At 38.3% G+C, this 19297-nt stretch overlaps 1 protein-coding gene across 1 annotated transcript in view; it reads left to right on the top strand.

Moving 5' to 3' along the window:
- The window catches only part of SATB2 (SATB homeobox 2), a 213565-nt gene that overhangs the window by 18317 nt on the left and 175951 nt on the right, over positions 1-19297 (top strand). The window lies entirely within an intron of this gene.

Here is a 19297-nt window from a genome sequence, read left to right as displayed (position 1 = left end):
ATGCTACTTGAAGTATTTGCGAATTCAAATCCCACTGAGATGAACAGAAGCTGGGCATCGAACACTGCAGGTGGCTTGCAAATCAGTCTTGAATTTTAACAGTGATCTTTCAGTCCTACTGAGACTTATAATATGAAGTATAAAGGAAATAAACAGGGGCTCTGACCCAAGTCTGGCATCTTTGTCAAGACAAGCTATGCCAAAACACATGTGCAGAATTGCAGGCACATCCATGTACTCTGCCTAATGGGTCAGCCTATTTGTCTTCCAGTGATGTACTGTCTTTATTACAAAGTTACTGCTTGGGCAAGGAGCTTTAATATATTAATAATCAGTGCCTTAGGCCAGGTATCAGCTGGCTTTTATTATGGCAGTCTGTGTGGTCCCACATTCCACTCTGTGGGTATAGAAGTAGAGAAACTCCTGTCACCTTCATTTATTTCTCCTATCAGATAGCTGAACAAATATCTTCCAGATCTGCACTCCATTGCTTTATTTCAACAAATAAGAAAGAGATTTCTGGCCAGAAATGGTTAACTATTTGCATACAGACAATTCTGTTGTTAGCATCAAAGCAATTGGGATCATTCTGTCTTTATTTTCCTTTTTTTTTTTTTTAAATCCCCACAAGCAACTTTGTACTGTGTGGTTTTAGTGCCTGTTAGCACTGGAGTGGATTACAAGAATTACATCAGTTATCACTACATGTATAATGATGAATTTATATCCTGAATGAAGCAGACAATGTCTTCTCTTAAAACAATATTTTATTAGGAAAAACTGAAAACAAAATCAGAGGTAAAGTTTAGCTTTTAAATTAATGCAGAACAGCAGAAACTACTGACATTTTTGACTGCATCGCTCAAGAACCAGTTTTGTGGTGTGGGGTAAACAGGGGATATTAAAACATTTAACATGATAAAAGTTAAGTACTTGCAAAGGAAGAGCATTTTTTAGCAAGACTATTTTCCCCTCATCTTTACCCATAGAGTTGCATGAGAATTTAATTTTTCCTTAAGAAGAGAGTCTAGTTCTCCAAGTAAACTAAATTAATCTCAAAAATGCACGTGGAAGGTGCCTAGTTACCAAGCTACTAAATTCCAGACTTCAAAATAATGGATTTAGTTTTCTGAACTGGGGGGGAGGAAAAAGAAATTAACATCCTGGGGAATGTTTTTATGTTTCCTGTAGTGTTAGAGGCTAGCCAGTGTAGCAGTTTCCTTTTCAATGAGCACAGTAAGTTCTGGCTTAATTTAAGTTTCTTCTTTAATCGTCTATTTCTTCAAATGACTCTATGCATCCACTCCAGTTTTGCACGGCAGTGCCAGAAGGTGCCAGGGAACTCAGCACCAAATGTGTCCCTAAACTGTCCTGCTCACTTTGCTGTTACATTCCCTTTTCAGAGATATTGTATTTGGAGCATTTACTTGCCCTAACTCTTCGGGTTCTGCTTCAGAGGCACACACAGAAGTGCTCTTTGGAGGACTGTGGTAAGGTTTGCACATCTATGCAGGTTTAAACACTCCTTGTTACAAATAACCTCAAAGTTCAGTGCTACAGATGATACACAACTTGTAAGATAATCTAGGCTGTGTATTAAAAGGCATTTGTATCATGTCAGCATAATAGCATATTTCCAGATGATCATAATTTTTAGGTTATTTGAACATGTTTCATAGCTTGAAACTGTCATTTTACTTTGATTACCAGGAGGGAACATTGAAGTAACTGCTGTTGCCACAGGTACAGCTTCTTACTGATCTGGGCAGGTGTTTGGTCATGTGAACTGCACTTCACTGTTTTCCTACCCTAAAAATACAGTATTCCAATGCTGGCAATCTAGAGGTCTGCTCCTCCAAGTGCTCACTGTGAAGAAACTGCTCCAAAGAGATCAGTAAGCATTGGGATTGTGTGGGAGCACAGAAAATGAAAACCTTTGTGTGCTTTATGAATAGCTGCCATGCTAATGTGGCCCAGGGCATAAGATCCTTGGTCATTTTGTTGTATTATCAGTTTGTTTGCATGTGAAACTCAAAGCAAACTTTGGTGGCTGTGAACACAGAAATAAAACCTTCATAGCAGCATCTTAGTGAAGAATGATTGACATTAACAATTACTTCTAAAAACATAATGATCTACTTTGAGTGGTCAATAGGACCACTAAGGAAGAAATAGCATCAAGCTTGGGACTCCTACCACTCAAATTATGATTCACATTCATACTAGTCTGCTTCAGTTTGATTTCTTGCAGTGGGTGAATGAGAAACACAAGTTCTGGATGTTTCAAAGGTTGACATTCCAACCACAATAAGGATTTACTTTTCTGCTGTAGGTCCCTCAATTAATGAAATAGGAGTCCATTTCCACCAAATACCCTCAATTTTTTTTTTTAAGAAGGGAATATTACAGTCCCTTTTCCCTTCTCTTCTTCACTCATCTCCCTAATTCATTAGTAATTTGTATTTATCCAATATTCGCACATATTTAGGACCAGATTGCAGACTGCAGTGGAGATGGATGTAAACTAGTTTCATGAAGAATCAATAAACTCAGTCATACTGATTCATCATCCCCAGCACAAGATTCATGGATGTGTCCACAGTGATTTAATTGCGAAAAATATTATTAATCAATGACTAGTTTAATTTCTTTCTGATAAAGGTTTGATAATTGCAAGGTGGCAACAGAGAAGAACTCCAGCAAAGATTATACTGTAGTAAGTGCTGACCACAATCAGGAAAAAAGGATAGTCCCTGCCCCAAAAGACTTATAGAAGCTGCAGTGCATGAGCAGGAATGCACAATCCAGTCAGAACTGAACACAGATATCTTGTGTTACAGCAGAGGGTATGGAGTGACATGGAAGTGATGGATGAAAGTGTTACAATTACCTACTGTCATACACACAAAGCCATGTGGGATCAAGTATGAGGAGCTTTTCTGGAAATATAGTAAGTGGGTATGAACGTTTGCATTGCAAAATGGGGACAGAAAGCTGTTATGACAGAATAAGAGAGGATAAAACTAGAGTAAGACTTGTTCTTGAAGGCCTTGAAATAAAAATAGTTTCTTACCCAAGTCCTTTCTAATACAAGCTGATCAAAGTTATGTGAGATTAAAAAGAAAATATTATTTGTTTTCTTATTTGGTGATTGCTGTATAACTAATTTCCTGCTTTCTGAGGGTCCTGAAGTTTCTGGGTAGTGAATGTCATAATCCAGTATATTCAGAAGAGGGCAGCAACAACCTAAACAAGTGGGGACACGTTTAATTTAAGGATTTCAATCTAAACGGGAGAGGCTCCAAAAAGTGACACAAATACAATTGTTAAGTCTTAAAATCAGAATTTAGTTTATATTTTGATATTATGACAAAGCAAATATTATCCAGAATTACAGGAGCATTATAGTGTCTCTGCAATAACATATTTGTTGTCTTCCAATAGTAGCACATTCCTCAGAATAGTGGTTACTGCACCTTCTACTTAAAGGTGTTTTGAAACAAAAGTGGAAAAAAATGAAAAAACAGGACAAAAATTCTGAGCATTCTGTGACTGAAATGCTACTGAAGTCACAGGCACAGCTAATGCAAAGTAGGTATCAATACAGGTGGTAACAGTGGTCCTGAGGTCTCAGTTGATAGGAAAACTCTCAAGGACATCAGTTGGGCTTTGGATCTGGGATTGAGTCAGATGCAAGATTTGGACTAAAACAGGCAAATACTTGTGTAATTACATTATGGTGACAGGCTTAAGGGAATTTGCCTGAAGTTTTGACTGAACAAGGATTGCACTGAGCACAGTTATCAGGTTAGCCACTCCTCACCTCGCTGCCCATGACTAATAATACTCCATGTGTTAAATTCTGTTCCAATTGCATGGGCCCACGTGAGTTTTTAGACATTTTACCACATGATTTAACTTTAACAAAATGTCTGCAAATTTGTGTACAAGTCCCACTGATGTCAGTGATGATTATGTGTGTGCTGAAGGGCTTTTCTGAGAGGAGAACTGTGAAAGGAGGTCCAAATCCTTAGGTCCTAAGTACAGCAAGACTATCAGCCTGCACAATGACTATAGGTGATTGAGGCAAAACAAGTGTAGGAGCTCTTCTTGTGAGAGTTAACAAACTGTATTCTGAATCAGGGCACCAGGAGTTAAAAGTGTACATTGCAAACACTGTTGTTCTCCTGCTGATGACATTTTTTAAGTATCTGGGTGATTACAGCTTTTTTCCCTGGGTGTATTTAGACTTTTTTGGCTGAAGAAGGTGTATCGTAATTCCCTCAATTCCTTTCTTACAGGCTAAAAGAACTGGAACATCTGAGCTGTTCTATTTTGTGAATCTCAAGGTGGGTTATTTAACCTTGAATTATGTGTCAAAATCCTGTTTCAGCATAAAGACTACATGTGCATGTGCTTAATGAATTAGACTCTAAAGATTTGTGAAGAGCTTAAGTTTATATCCTCCATTAAATATGATCTTCACAGGCTAATTAGTTAGAAATTTTACCCTTGCTTATAGTATACACCATTTTATGGTCAATAACAGTAAAATCTATGTAAACCATGCTCTCTATTAATAAACATTATGTGCTTCTAGCTTTCAAATAAGGAAATTGATTACTTGTTTTTCTCTGGTGACTGGACTGCTGGCAGAGTAAAATCCAAGCAATTAACATTATGGATAGATTGCTTCATGTGAAATATGAAAGCAGTACAGATAATTTTGGTTTCTATCAAAACAAGGATACTAGTACTGTGGAGAAAACTTAAATCAGCAATATCCAAACTGAGAGATTTCAGGGAAGGTCTGAAGACTCTGGAGGTTGATATTGCATAGTATGACTTTCCCCTGTAAGTTACAGGTTTGGTTCCAACCACGCTTAGTACTAGTTAGAACTGGTTGTTAGCTACTTGTTCTTGGATAGCTTCTGTCCGGTTTTTAGCAGGCATGTGTATACTCCTAAAACCTCCTTACAAATGTCACTGTTGACCTTTCTAATACAGGCACTGAGATAGTGATTTGGGATGTGCACCAGCCTCCCCATCCCTGCAGGGGCCTCTCTGGGTTAGCATTTGAAATAAAGTGGTAGAAGGAATGATCTCTATGGAGCTGTAAGCTTAAGTGATAAGCTGTTGTTCTGCCCACGCACACAGGCATGATCATCCTTTCTATTCCAGTCCAGGAGTTCCCCAGATGATGTGTACTTTGGGGATGTATATAAATCATCGACTCCTTGTAACTTTTCAGCTAGCAGGATTTTCAATCTAAGCCATCAGAAAGTACCTGTGCCCCTTACTTTCCCGTAGAGGGCCACTCTGAAACAAAACAGCCACTCGACCTGGAGTGACAGGTTTGCTGTATACAGTAACAGGCATGTATGTTGTATACAAGGACCTACAAACCCAGGGCAGAGAACATGTTAAATAAAGGTCTCTTGTGATAGAGGTCTCTCCTTTAGCCGTAGTCTAACAAACAGATGCTGAAAATATTTTAGTAGTTCAGTTAGAAAAATCAACCTAATGATTCAAATGGTTATAAATAAGAATTTAGATTGCCTTTGTACTTTACAAAAGTAGTCATTTAGCTTCAAAAGGAGACTTTGGACTGGATGAACAATAATTGCTTTTTTGCAAAGATCATGTTATATTGGCCCTGTCTGAAGAAAGCAGAATTTTCAAGTGGTTTAATTTTAAAAAGTAAGACTAGCACAAATTACATCTCACTCCTCCCTCCAAAGGTGTTCCCTGGGCACCAAATATCATTAATAAGTATATGAAAACCATGTGACTCAGTATCCAGCTGAAAACTAATCACTTCAACACTTAGAAATGGAGCTGTTAGGTATGGGACACTTCCCTCTGTCCTGTATATTTCCATTCTTCAATTTTTGTTTTTATCAAACACAAAGTGCATTTAGAAAGATAACAGTTCAGGAAATTTTTCCTACCTTTTTCTATCCTCTAGCAGTTCCTCCAAAATGTGTATGCTGAATTTACTTTACAGGTCACAATTATTGCTGAGTTGGAAATCCTGGAAAGTGTGAAGGATGAGTTAAATTTTTCCATGAGTGCTTTTCCCTAAGCAGCTTTGCACTCCCTGGAGTACCTGTGGATAATTTTTTGCATTACTTTTTAACTAGGTTGTACCATGGCCAGACCAAGGCAGAATTGACTCATGTAGAAATAAATATTTCACTTTTCGGTGCTAGGGCAGTGCCTAATCATGAAACCAGAATCTGATTCACGTATGATCAGTTCTCAAACAGGTATCAGTATATCCAGGTGCTGAGCATGTGACTGAAAGGGCCCTATGTAATGCATGGATTCGGCAGATGAAGGGCAAGTATTGTGCCCCTTATGTCCTTTCCTTTCCATATAAGTTTTTCTACCTCTACTGGAAGGAAATGAACTTCTGATCATTTGCATTTTTAGATGCACTCAGAGAAATGGCATTTTTTTCCCAAACTCTTATGGCTGTTCCCGACTCCTTGCTCTCATGGGTAACTAACCTTCTTCAAGTTCTTCCCAGGCCATAGGACCTAACTACTGAAGTCCTGTTTCACGTGCTACCAGAATTGCCTAGTTTAGAATATCTAGGAACATAATAGAGGCATAAGCAAAACGGAAGTTCTTTCAAAAAACAAACTTGGAATGGGTCATTAACCAAGCTGATTCGATGTTCTTCAGTCTTAAAGGAAAGCTGCTGCTTCTGAAAACGTGTTTCCAAAAGTAAATCACTTTTTCTCTAGAGAAGCAAAGGGAGGTGTTCAGATCACAGAGTCGAACTTCCATCTACAGTGGAAGTTCTCTCAGTGTGCTAAATCATAAGGACTAGGAGCTTGGGTGGATGCTTTTGTTGCTGAACATGAAAGCAAAATCATATTGGTACTTGGATGAGGGATTTCCCTTAGTAGGCAGACACCATCTTGTTTACAAGGAAATCTCGACCATTAAGGTTTGTGCAAACTGCTTATGGCCCAAAGAACAAATGAGACATATACTGGACTGAGGTAAGCAGCCTCTATTACCACAACTGTATTGCTAACTTATGTTTAATTGCTCAGCATTTATGAGGTTCCTAGTTTATTGTCTTTCTTGCCACACAATAGTCTGGGCAAGTTAAAAAAGCTCCAAGTTTCAAAGGCTAGAGTTTTGGGTGCCTGCCAGCACTGATCTGTTTAGCAAACAGGCAGCAGGGTGCTTATTAGTAGGTTGTGGTTTGCAAACCATGAAGCCTGTGGGGCCAGATGCACTGATCAAATAGTGAATCTATAGATCAGTAAGCCCATTAGATGAAAAAGGGGAGCCCACTGAGTAAAAATATATTTTTCATAGGCTTCAATTAGCCACCATAAATGACTCTTGTAACTCTTTCTGTTGACCCAGCAGACTAAATATTAAACATTAGTATAAGCAACATTTGTTCCAAATTGCTTCTCTTGGAATTTCTCAATGACTTACAATTATATAGTACTTGGTAGTAAAAGAACAAGTGCCAAATTGCTCTTATTATTTCTATTTATTTCTGTGTAAAAAATAGTGCCTACTTGCAACTCAAGGTCCTTATACATAATTCATAAAAGCAAAACAAAAATTGGCAGTGAATCAACCACTGCATAAGACCAGGTGATTAGCTGGACTGAGTCAGTGTGGTTCTATGGAAGCCAAGACAAGTCTGTGAGTTCCCTGAAGCCACTGGGGCTAAGAAAATTTCTAGTTGTTAAGAATCCTCCAAAAGGACTCTGCAGATGACATTTCACCCTTTGAATTTTCCATTGGAACAAATGAAACATCAGTCACTGAAACTTCAGCCATGAAGTTTCCAAGAGCAGATTTTTCTATTTTAATTACGTGAACTTCTCTGATGTTTTTCAATTGTTTCAACCTGTGAATCACTTGTGATTTTCCTGTGATGGCTACTGCTAAAAGTAGTTGATTTTCATGCTGTACCTCACAACTTAAGTCATGTGGCAAGGTTCCCTCTTCCTGACAGTCTACCTGCTAAACCCTGACACTTCCATGACAGCATTCCCAGTCCTGCTCCTTTCTATCAGTGTTCTCATGAACACAGTTTTATTCTTATAAATGTTTGCAAGATAAAAGTGAAAGGTGCTGTAATGCCAATAAACCATCACTTTCGTCAGGCAAAAATCTGTGCATTCTTTTTGTAGTGAGGACCCAATTCTGGTTTCAGTTGCTTCCTACAGGAAAGATCAGTAGAAAAAAAAAGAAAAAAATAACTGAAAGAGTAGTTTGAAGGTCAATCCAAGATTGTTTAGATAATAAAGAGGAAAAAGGAATTAATTTCTGCAGCTGAGAATCTTCTGTTGAAAACGGTCAGAGGCATAGAACAAAACCAAAGGACCCTCCAGTACTGTCCACTCTGTTGTCAGCATCTCCTCTTTGTTTTCCTTCTGTTGAGTAACTCAGGGCTGCTCCAAATTTTGAGTTTAAAAAGAAAAAAGACCACAGAAGAAAACATGATGACGATATTCTTTCATTGGTTGTCTCAAGCTTTGCATGGTTGACATGAATTAACTTACTTAGAAGGTAGTGGTCATTGGCAAAAAAAGTCTTCTTCGTCTGTGCTCTCCGTGTGCTGTACCAGTTTGAAAAGGAATTGTTATAAATAAGATATTTTATTGGTAAGTCATTTAGTTTCAGGTGCTGGCACACAGCCAGAGAAACCCATATTCACATAGTATAAAAACAATCAGAACCCATGAACTGACTTTGCAACTTATCAGATTTAATATATTTAAAAGTCTGCAATGACCTTAGTGCCATGCAGCTTTGTTTTGGGTCTTTCACTGGCAAGATCCTTAAGTACATAACAAGTGTTATGTATTTCAGTGGTTCCATGCAGACATACTGGAGAAAGTGGTGTATTTAATATTCAGGGTGTCCTTATATTGCTTAGACTAGTGTAAACTGAGGCTTTGCACTAGTGGAAGTGAGAGCATGTTTAGCCCCAATGTCACCAACTCAGCAAAATTTAAAAAAGAAAAAATCAAGTTGGCATTTTCAGAATGTGTGATTTACTGGGATGTTTCTTACCCTTCAGTTACAAGGCTTCTTTAAACCATATCATCTAAGGGCTGCATTATCTCTTTTTAGGTGGGAAACCAGAGTCTATTGTTCTGAGACTAAATTAGGACTAGGGGCCAGATTAATAAATAATATGATTCACTTTCCAGAATTCTTAAATGTCACTAGGCAAGCATACATCTGTGAGACTTATTAGCCTCATTATTCCTGTGCAGAACTGACATCTAAGAGCACAAACAGGAACAAAGACTAGCTGAAAAAGAGACTAATGCTAATGCAGAAAGCCTACGTTCCATTGAATATAGGGCAATCTAAAACCCAGGAACCTATATTACAAGCATCTTTATTTTTCAAGCACTAGCACTCCAGGGAAATGCAATTACTCCATGACCCTTATACTAAATTGATCCTTAAATTAAGGTATTTTGATTCCCATTTTCTCCTTTTAAGGGCCAAGGTCTATAACCCAGCCAAAGCAACCATTCACTCCCCCATGTGCATGAGCACCCATAACCCTGTTCCTCAGTCCAGTTTACAAGAAATCTGTTTCAAAAGCCTGTGAAGTTTCAGACGTATTGAGTGGGAGAAGGGCAAGTGCCAATAGGCCTCACTGTGCTGGTATCTTTTTTTTACAATGTTCCCAGAAAGAACTGGAGGAAACAACTTTCTCTTTTGTTCATATCAGAGGGTGTCTGTAACTGGAGAGACTTTTGTACAACTGGAGTAACAGAAAGTTCTTACAAAATGGCTCTGCAGGAGTTAATGATTTCCAGTTATTCTGGCCCACTGAAAGGTGTCCTAAAGAAAAAGCAGTAGGAGTTTTAATTTGCTAGAATGTCACTTCAGAATAGACAGGAGAACATTAATCCCACACCTCTTCATGCCAATCTCGGCACCTCACTCTGTGGCCAACAGTTAGTCTGGTATGAGAAAACTTGAGGTACCGTAAGTAAGGAAGTGATACAGAAATTAGCTCAACCCATAGTCTTTCTCCCATCTCAGGTCTTGTTTGCAAAACCCCACACCAGAATTGTGGTGCTCAGATAGCAAAGACTTACTCTCTGGTAAAATTTGCTGTAGCCTCTGTTAGCTCAGACTGGCTAAGCCAAGTTAACTACCTTGATTTTAAAATGCTAGAGAAAAAAGGCATCTTGGACTTTACCTGGTGATAGCACTTGCTATGAGATCCTCAATTATCTATTACTTTAACTGATAATCACATTAAAATTTTAGTGGTCTTGGTTTTGCTGCTGTTATAGTCTCAGGTAGGAAGCTATTGTAGCCTCAGGCAGGAGGTTTCAGCAACTCCAGATAAGAACCCCTTCCACCCACTCCCCCAGCCTCTGGTCAGACATTCATTTGAAGCAGATTTGCTAAGGGGTAAGTGTTTGCAGCTCTCAGGGGTTTTTGCTGTGTTGGGGATGCTCAGGATTTCTGAACTTCAAATCTTTAATGATGCATGGAAAAACCAAGGAAAACATTGACACTCCAAGAATGCCACATGCTGCATGTCTGTAGAGAAAGAAAGATGAAAACTCTTTTATTCTGCTAAACCAGTGGATTATAGATAATGCCATGAAACTGGACCAATGTTTTCATGAAAACAAGTTGTCTTTTTTGAATTCACGCCATCTTGCTTTGCCTCAAATGCTCTATTTGGCTGAAGTTCAGCAGGGGTATTAGGAACTGCTGCTAGCTGAATGCAGAGCAAAGTCTCACAGCCAAAATTAAGAACAGTGCTGTCTTCTGCAGGGTTTTTAAAACCTAATTAAAGTAAATACTTTGGAATGATTAAAAGGCATACACCATTTTAAGATAAAAGTTTATTATAGTTAAAAAAGGAAGCTCTGTAATTTAAAATGGAAAGTTTATGAAGCTTCAGGATAAACCTCAGCTAGGGAAAATAACAGGTTTCAGATGTTCCAAATATCATGCGTTAACCCCAAATGATCGTTCTATAACACCAGTTTCCTTAGTCCACGGTGGTCAGAGTTAGAACACCCACTCTGCTTAAAGGCACAATGCTCACTGCCACCAGCCATTAATCACCCTGTTCTCGCCCTATATCAAGGCTCCAGGCATCATGATTTAAAAAGGGGGTGATTGTGTATCTATTCCAATTAGATCTGATTTCATCATACCTAGGCCTGCTTTGAGCAGGCAGTTGGACCAGGAACCTCCTGAGGTCCTTTCCCTCCCAAATGATCCCAGGGTTCTAATAAAACAAATTACTGCTAGAGCAATATCTAATGAGACCAAACAGCTAGAAAAATGGCATGTTCTGCAAGGCTGTTAGTATTCCAAGTAATGCTTGTGTTTGACAGAGAAAGGGGGAGGATATTCAAATGTTATTTACTTAAGAGTAGCTGTTATTTAATCTACAGAGTCAGATTTATTTGGATAGTTACTATAATTAAATTCCAACTGACTACTAGAAACATTGGAAGTTAACAACTATATAATAAACTTTCTAAGCAACAGTTAAGTGTGTTGGGGAGACAAGTCTACAAATCTTTTAAAGATGCTATGAGAAAGGAGATAGAAAACATAATATCAGAAGCAGTGTAGTTTAAATTATGGGATTAAATTTTAAAAATTACCGCTTGATTTGTTCTTTTGGGAGCACCCTCCTGATAGTATAGAATAAAAAACAGCGCAGGAGATGTTAATGGAAGAACCTGCAACCCGCTTTTGAGGCTTTCGGTGTGTTGTAATTGAAATCTTCCAAAACATGTGGCTGCAGCCTACTTGCTGTAAACAAAAAGGAGTAGTTAACAGAAAGTTTCTACTGGGTAGGCTACTCGAGGTATTTGCTGGTGCAGAATTTACCCCCTCAGCTTAGACCACTAGTGGTCTGGCACTTTTAAGGCTGTGCAAAGTGCAAACTCCATTTCTCTCTCTTTTAGACACCCCTCAAAGGTATACTGCTTGAGCGAAAACCACCTCTGCTTTTAGTGTCATACCTGCTGTTCTATTAGTCCTGAACTGTTATGTTTCTACAGTGATACTGGATCAAAAGCTCTAAGAAGATCTTCTAGTGATGGCCATTTGGTTTGTCTACCTTACCCTGCTTCAGGAAGACCTGACAAGATATTATATAACTTGTTCACCTTCCCATATACTGCTGGGATAACATTTGTCTGCCTAACTCACTTACTTGTAAACATTTGGTGTTTCTGGATGATCTTATGGTTACTACAAGTGGTTTTATTCTCTGCCTTTGAAGAGCAGAGAAATGGCCTAGGCTAAGAGAAGCTTTTTCAATACTGGGATTTTATGAGTGACGTGCCATTTTTCAGCACTCGTTTTTATTGCCCTTCATCACTGGTCCTTCCATTGACTCTGCATAATCTAATTCTGTGACTGCTTGGCATCCGGGCAGTATTTATTGTGGTGAAGGACACTCTCACAGTAGTTAGCATCTGTAGGATTTGGCCTTCAACATGTGACGTCCTTGTGGTTGCAGTGTTGTCATTCCATCTTTTGCTTCACACACTGTGCTGTTTTTACAAGCAGTAATCCAGAACAACCCTTTGTAGCTACAGAATTCAATAATACGTTGTCAGCAATCAGTTGTGGAAACACACAATATTCAAACACACTATTTGTGTCATTATTAAAGTACAATAAATTTTCTTGCTCAGAGGATAGTAATGGCAGATCAGCTTTTTGTGAAAGATACGTTAAATCCCCAGAGACCAAATAAACCAGTCTCTTTTCTGTCATTTTCCCTTTGTTAACAGCTTCCTCTGCTCTTTTGAAAGAGTTACATTCTTCCTTAGAGAATGCCTCAATTTTAAAATTGTCACAGTAGACTGAAGTCACCCAGATTTTATAGTCTCTCCCGTAAGAAAAAGAGAAAATGTTTCATCTGCTAAGTCTTGACTGGTAGTTAGCTCCCTCTGCTTCTTTCTAATCCAGCCATAGCATTTCTGCTGTGTTTTTTTCTGTGTTGCAATCCTTGGAAAATATGCTGCAAAACCACAGTCTTGAGGAAAGGGTATGCACTGTGCCAATGCAAACTTCATTTCAGGATCAGACCTCAGTCACCTGAAATTTCTTATTCAAACTTTTAAATAAATGAACCTGAGCCATTTCTGGGCTCAATGCTTTAAACAATTAGTTGAGTAAGGTCCTTAAGACAGCATATCCTGACCTCTTGTATCCACCTCCCAAGTGAACTTTATGATCCACGTGCCCTTGTTTGCCAGCCACAATGAACATTTGTCATATGTGAGTATTAAAACACTTTCTAGCATGTGGAACTTGTATGATGACCCTGGAGGTGGTATAATGCACTTCACAACAGATTCTTAACCTTATGAAGTTACCTATTTTAAGAGTACAACCAAACACTAGCATTTCTTAGCTGAAACTGATGACTAGCTTGAGCTTCTCTAAGTATATGATAATACAAATAACTGCAATTAAGACAATTTTGTGATTGTCCAACAAGGCTATGCATCACTTGGCATGGAAAATTATCCTAGATCAGAAAAAAAAAAAAATCTTATGAAGCAAAGGACCAAGCAGGCCATCAGATGCTTTTTCATACCTTTATGACTGATTCATTTCACAAATAAATAATTTTACTTCTATTTTCCGAATATGTGATCTTGAGAAGATGTGCTGTGTCATTGCTAATATATGTAGTGGATGGTATAATGAAGACCAGTGCTGTGTAAATGAATCTGTACAAACTAATGAAAAAGGATCATCTGCTTTAATTTCAATTTAGATGAGTTCCCAACCAGTCAGAGAACCCTGCAAACTTGTCTCATGCACTCTTGTTTCACAACTAGCATATTTATTTATATTGAAATATTACACATAATACAGGCAAAGATTTAATCCTCTGCTTTGTTGTCAAACATGCAATATTATGGCCTCCCATTCTTTCTCAGCATGAAGATGATGCTGTATCACTGTGTGGATGTGCCTGTCAGAAGAAAAGACACTGAGGGAACTTTTATAATTCTATTTTTTAATTTGACCATTCTTAATTAAAGTAGGGTCTCTGGAAAACTGTCTGCTTGTCACTCAGCTACATTTCTCAGGCAGCAAAGTTCAATAATTTTCAAAACTTTTGTAAACTCTAGTTTGAGGCTGTGCATAAGCATGTTTAGAACAGCTGATGGGTTAGATGGAAGTTGGAAGTAACTTTCCATCTCTCCCCATTTCCCAAGCAAGCAGGAAGAATTCACGTGGAAGCACTTTGTACCTTATGAAATGTGATAAGTTTACTGTTCAGTACCTATCACAACATATTTTTGTAGGCTGCTGACTTGAATTCTAAAATCAGCCTCTTCATTTTTTTTATCCTTAAAAAAAAGTCAAACATCTCTGTTTCTTCAAAATCCACTGACAGGCATAGGACCTCTCAGTCTTTCTTTCAGGAGCAGCTGCTGTGTTTTCTTAGTACTCAAGGAAATGCCTAAAAACTAGAGGGAAAAAATCCTAGCTACCCTACTTTAAGTCACCTAGCCAGATCCTTCCCTCAACTGCTTGCTCAGGACACAGCTTAGCTGTATAGAGTCATCCATCTGGCATTTAATGAAAATGTGAGGAATGGAGGTTGCTTACAAGTTGTTTTTGATGAAAAATTAGTGTAATCATTATAAATGTCTCCACTCATTGTTATGTTAATTTCCTAAACCTCTTGTCTTATTCATGGTAACTTCAGTGTTTATAGCTGTTGGTACTCGGTTTTTGGCTATAGTGTTTCTTTTAAAGTAGACCAGCTATTCATGTAGAAATCAGTTCTATCAGCAGATGCTGCAGGAGGGTGTCACCAGTCAGTTACAATTCTCTTAGGGATCATTAAATTTTGGTATTTGGTGCTATAATAAGTCTTCGGTGAAACAGCCTAATATATAAGACACAAGAAAATAAATTGGATGTAAAAAGTATCAACATTCATGAAAAGAGGACTTTTCTAAGTTTATTCTAATATCTGCTTGAGATGGGCTGGACTAGTTTTCCAGACTATAACAACTGTAGCATTCTTTAGGAATTATCTTCCTGAGCATTTTGGCATCATTTATGCTGAATTAACTAATGAAGTGTAATTTTCTCTGCATGTAATTTTGTATAATCTGATAATAAGCACAGTTAAAAAAATTGGCACATGCATCATGTTTTCAGGGGTGCAATGCAGTTTTAACAGCACTTCTTGACCTACTGTGAATTCCTGTGTGTCTGAATGGGACTGAGGACTGTTGTATCCACAGGATCTCAAAACACTCTACAGTGCAGCACATTTTTTGAAGTAACCTGATATGAACTGGGAAGAAAACACTAATCAACAGGCTTCTGAGTGCTCTGCTTCATCCACTTGACTTCTGTATCTCTCATGGTCTTAAGCATAAGGAGGCTTATTGATTTCTTGCTAACAGCTTTGACACAGTTTGTGTTATCAGTAGTGCTTGCTGTGTTTGGAGTGGACATCAAAGTATTTGTCTGCAGCAGATTGAGTGGAAAAGGATAGTCACTCCTCCACCTTACAGACTCATAAAGAGACCTTAGGTTAAAGTCAAGACTCACAAAGACTTTCTTCCTTTCTTTTGAAATCCTGGTGATTCTTACACTAGTGACAGAAGAAGAGGTGGTATTTCTGTCTCAGGAAAAGGTCCTCCTATGCAACCTGCTCTGTTGGCCCTGCTTTGAGAAGCACTGTTGGACTAGGTGATATCCTGAGATGCCTTCCAACCTCACCCATTCTGTCATTCCTTACCAGGGAGTAGGACTGATCAGTCAAGAACAAGAACTTCTTTGAGCAAGCACTTGTCAGGCTCTTGAGAAATATGGTCAAATACATCAGTTTACTGCCTGCAGCCTTCAGCATTGCCAGTTAATGCAACTGGAAACCTTTCTTCACACAGAAATGCTACTGTTCTTCCACTCTTTGTTACCAGTTTTCTGGTGCAAGGTGTTTTAATTCAGTTTATACTGTGAAGTGCCAGAAGCTCATTTAAGATGATAAATTCAAATTAAATTTGAAATGGCCTATATCAAGTTAGCTAGAGAAAAGTGAGCCCCAAAGGAACAGCAATCTTAGGTTGCTTTGTTTTCTGTATGGGAAGATAACGCTTGCAAAACTTGAACTTCATGGCCACATGAGCACTAGAAGTCAAAAGCAGAAACTCTTGTCTATCATCACTGACAGCCATTATTATTTATGGTGCCTTGTACAGTAGAAACTATGTAGAACAGTGAGCCAGCACCTTTTGTGCTTGGCTCTTGCTGCCACAGAAAGCTCCAACTAAACAGCTGTAATTATGTAGACCAGAGTCTGTAGGGTATCACAAGAGGATTTTTAAAAATTTTTTTTACTAGTTTTGCAAACTTAATGCGTGTCCTTTTATTCTAAGTCTGTGGTTTTATTTCTACAGTGTATTAATCAGAAAAAAAAAAAGTACAATAAAATAGGTCAGGGGAGGAAAAAGAAGCAAAGATCTTGATCCCAAAAGGAAAATAATTATGGTTTATGAAAGGCTAAGTCATAAACTACTTATTTGTTTAGGGACATTTTTTAGGGACTTCAGATTTTGAGAGCATTCTACCTTGAAGATTTCATGTTCTTCCATAGCAGACCTCAGCACAAATGTGACTATGGAAAATTTATGGAATAAAAATACTTCCACCACATTTGTGAAGAGAGAAAATGAATATATTGCATAAGACAGAAATGACTGGAATACTTCAACTAATTTACAGGAATACAATATTCTCATTTCCGGGGAAGGGGAAATATGAACTTGATAGTGAGGAGTGCAATCCTAAGTGCTGATAGATCAACAATATTTACAAGTTTCCTTCTGTCTATAGTCCTGTGCTCACTGTTCTGGATTCCTTCGTAATTATCTGTTTTACACCCAAACACTCTAATGCTAGAGGGACGTGATCTAACTCCCCTTCTTGTTCCAAATGGAATGACACAGCAGGAAACATATAGATGGCAGGTAGTGAAAGGGTATGCAGCTTGGCATATAGAGTTGTGGTGGTGATTTTGATTTAAATAGGAGTTGGTTAACTGACCTGAAAAAATGGCCACAAGGTTACATCTGTGGAAGCTTAAGGACTCTGTGTTAAACACTGTTGGCTTATCAGTAGTTGTTTCTGTTTCTTGTGAACCTTAGAGCTTGTCAAGTTTTGGAAGTTTGTAGCTACGTCCATGAAATTCATTGAAGCAGGTTATTATTTTCTTCTGTACCTGTGCAAAGCCTGGCACAACAGTGATCCCACACTTTGGGATCCTCGGGGACGTGGCCATGCCAATGAACAGCTGACAACAGCTGGCTTGCTTGCATTTGAAATGCTTAGTTCAGACTCAGTGCCTGGGGAGTTAGTATGTATGTTTGTGCAAAAATACAGAACACAGAAAGGTGTTCATGGTGCATTTGCAAATAGTATTTGAATGATCTTGGCTATGAGGGCATAAGTGGACTGAGCAAAACCATATATTCAAACTTCTGGTGCAACAATACATGAAACTTGCCTGTACTTTTTGTATATAATAGTATTTGATTTTCCATCTGCAGATGTTCTTAATTCATTTGAAAGAGTATTCTTAGCTGTCCTGTTGTTAAAAAATGTAGGGTTTTCTTTTAAGGAAACCAGATAGTTATGAGGTTGTGGTTAAAATCCTACTAAATACTGGTATATGACTGTTTATCTGGGTGGGAAGAGGACTGAGAGTACAGCCTCTTTGTTCTCACTGGACCTTTGGGGGTCTTTAAATCTAGGAGAAAGACCTAGATTTGCCCATAAGCAAAAAAAAAAAAGAACAGGGGAAAAGAGAGGCAAAGGAGTAAACCCCTTCAAATTTGTATTGCTTTGTAAATAGAAAAAGGGTAACTTTGCACAGGATGATGCTTGTTAATCCCACACCCCTGTCCCAGGAGTTATAAGGTATTTCTAAATTTTGAGAAACCCTGTACTAGAATTAGCTAGTTTGCCAACTGTGGATGCTTTGCCAGAGAGATGATATTTTAAAACAGAATTTCTATGCCAGAAAGCACAGAGATCAATATGACCAAATGGCAGAGAGAGGTTTCTTAGTGCTTGTCAATAAAATGCCTCATTTCTCCAAAGAGGATCTGATAGTGGTCTGTCTCTTGGTTGATCACTCAGTAGCCCTTTAATCTCTGCAGATTGAACAGAAGACAAAAATGCAGTTCTCTACCTGCCTCCACAAACTAAAGCATTTCTTTACTCTTGCTATGCCCTTAACCCTGGTGTGGAGGGGCCATTAAGGGCAATTCAGTCCGTATTGCGGATTTGATTTTTGGTTTCTCAGATGAGGCTGCCAAAGCAGGGAACAGTTAATGCCAATTAGAGTCGTGGCTTTTGTGTGAAGAACATTAGTCCAGTAAGAGCTGTCCAGGACCACCAAGCTGTTTTACAGAAGCCAGCAAAGAAGCCACCCAATGGAAATGATTTTCAGTCTTGAAAGTACAGCCTTCTGCCAGTCTTTGGAAAAGCTGTTGAAAGCAAGAAATTCCTTTCAAGGCCTTGGTAATGTCTCCACCTTGAATTTTTTTTTCCTCGTAATGAACTTCTGTTTTTTTACAATTACTTTAACATGATCTTCTAAAATGTGATTAACTTGTATATGTGCTTGAGGCTTTCATGAACAAAACAGATTTTAAAGTGACTTTTCCTGTTAACATAAAGTTACATGTAACCAAGAGGCTGTGCCAGGGTGTACTGTGTGAAAGCTTCGGTGCCAGGTAGGTTCTCATTTCACTGGAGTAGCATTGATTTCTTTTCACTCCTCAGTTTACATTTCCAAACATATCAGTACACAAGTACTGGAGGATTAACCTTACATCTTGTAAAGAGGTTTGCATTGTTCATGATAATGCACAGCCTTTGGTATTATTACAGCAAGTCATGAGAAGGTTCAACTGTTTCATTAGCTGGCTGAAAACAACGAAGTCTTAAGTTTCATTAAAATCAGATGTAATATTTGCTTTCCAAAATCAGTTGGAAACTAATGGGAATAATCCAAGCCATAATATCCCAACTAAGGCTGAGCTGTGCTAATCACATTGAGGATCATACTGAAGTAATTCTGTATTAAAATATGTCTTACTGCAATCCCAGCTCCTGGACGTACACTCCAGCAGACATGAAGAGTTAAGACAAGATGATATGGGCTTTGCTCATGAAAGCATATATGTGGGACTCCTTATGAAAGCATATATGTGGGACTCCTTATGAAAGCATATATGTGGGACTCCTT

This window comes from Corapipo altera, unplaced genomic scaffold (genome assembly GCF_003945725.1).
Source record: "Corapipo altera isolate COAL_440 unplaced genomic scaffold, ASM394572v1 45, whole genome shotgun sequence".
Lineage (NCBI taxonomy): Eukaryota > Metazoa > Chordata > Aves > Passeriformes > Pipridae > Corapipo > Corapipo altera.
This window is presented reverse-complemented; position numbering and strand designations above follow the sequence as displayed.